This window comes from Gallus gallus, chromosome 31 (assembly GCF_016699485.2).
Source record: "Gallus gallus isolate bGalGal1 chromosome 31, bGalGal1.mat.broiler.GRCg7b, whole genome shotgun sequence".
Lineage (NCBI taxonomy): Eukaryota > Metazoa > Chordata > Aves > Galliformes > Phasianidae > Gallus > Gallus gallus.
The window spans coordinates 910,563-911,872 of record NC_052562.1 but is presented as its reverse complement, the minus strand read 5'-3'; the positions used below and the strand labels follow the sequence as shown (position 1 = coordinate 911,872).

At 64.3% G+C, this 1,310-nt stretch overlaps 1 long non-coding RNA gene across 1 annotated transcript; it reads right to left on the bottom strand.

Annotated features, from left to right (window-relative positions):
* Nucleotides 1-261: 261 nt before the first annotated feature.
* Nucleotides 262-767, bottom strand: LOC121107902. Its single transcript, XR_005842290.1, has 3 exons — nt 741-767; nt 408-533; nt 262-299 (listed from the first exon to the last, which is right to left on the bottom strand). It is a non-coding gene; the product is annotated as an uncharacterized LOC121107902 (long non-coding RNA).
* Nucleotides 768-1,310: the final 543 nt, after the last annotated feature.

The window sequence follows — 1,310 nt, the reverse complement described above, 5'->3', positions numbered from 1 at the left end:
GGTGACGCACCGGAACAGCCTGCCGAGAGGTGGTGGATGCCCATCCCCAGAGGCATTCAAGGCCAGGCTGGATGTGGCTCTGGGCAGCCCGGACTGGTGGCTGGTAACCCTGCACATTGCAGGGGGGGGGAAACTAGATGATCTTCAGGTCCTTTTCAACCCAGGCCATTCTACAGTCTTTGATTCTACGATTTGCCATTCACAGGTGGAAATCCGGACAGCTTCCCAGCCCCCTTGCCGACAGCTCCAGCACCTGTTGCACAGCACCTTCCCCTCTGGAGCGGTACGAGCATCGAGCACTAGGGAGGTGAAAAGGACAGTGCACGGAGCGTTACGGGCTGAGCGCAGGCAAGTACCGCAGGCTGGGCTCCAGCCCGGCTCTCAGGATCTGCGCCTATGCAGCTTACCAGGGGAGCTGCCGCTTCAGCTCCAGCTTCTGCCGGTTTCTTTCCGCGGTGTCAGCAAAAGCCTCTTGCTGATGGAGGTGGGGCTCCAACCTTTGGAGCACCTGAGCTGCTCGCGGGGAGAGGAGGCTGCAACCGGAGGACAAAGTCATCCCTCAGGCTCTGCTGAGCCCCCTCTGGCTCTCCCCTCACAGCCCCCCGCACCCCCGTGCTGCCGCGTGTCCCCACCCTTGCACCCCGCCAGCACTTTCTGGCCTGGGCCGTGCTCGTCCCCGAGCTGCAGGGTCACAGCTGCCCGAGTGCCTCAGGCAGCCAACAGAGCCCGCACACACTTACTCGGCATGCAGTGCCAGCTTGGTGCTGTTCCCATTTTACTTCCCGGCGGAGGATCCACATCCTTCCTCCACCTCCTCCTCACTTGCTGTCCCCGGGCTGGGCTGGAGGACGCGGAGCCCACACGCTCGCACTGGCAAACCGCTGCCAAAGAGGAGACAGTGTCAGCAAAACGGCTGGGAGCACAGGGCTGTTTCCCACAGGCCCTCTGTCAAGGGCCCTGCTGTAGGCCCTGGCAAGCAGGAGACTCGGCCCTGCCAGCCCACGGCTGCCCGCCACCCTTCTCCCTGCGGGGCTGATGCCAAGCTCTCCTCCCAGGGAGGAGCAGGCCAGCCCCTGCCGTGCCGCTCGCTGCCCGTCCTGCTCCCACCCCCTGAGCCCTGCTGAGCTCGCACCCTGGCTCAGAGGACGGCGGCTCTTGTCAGCAGGGTCGATCCCTGACAGTACCTGCAGTGGAGGCTGGTCCTCCCCTGCACTCCAGCCTTCCCATGCCGCTCTTTCTGCCCGCGTTTGCTCTACCTGCTGCTGGTACACGGGCCACGTGCGGTCTGCTTCATTCCACAGGGCAGACAC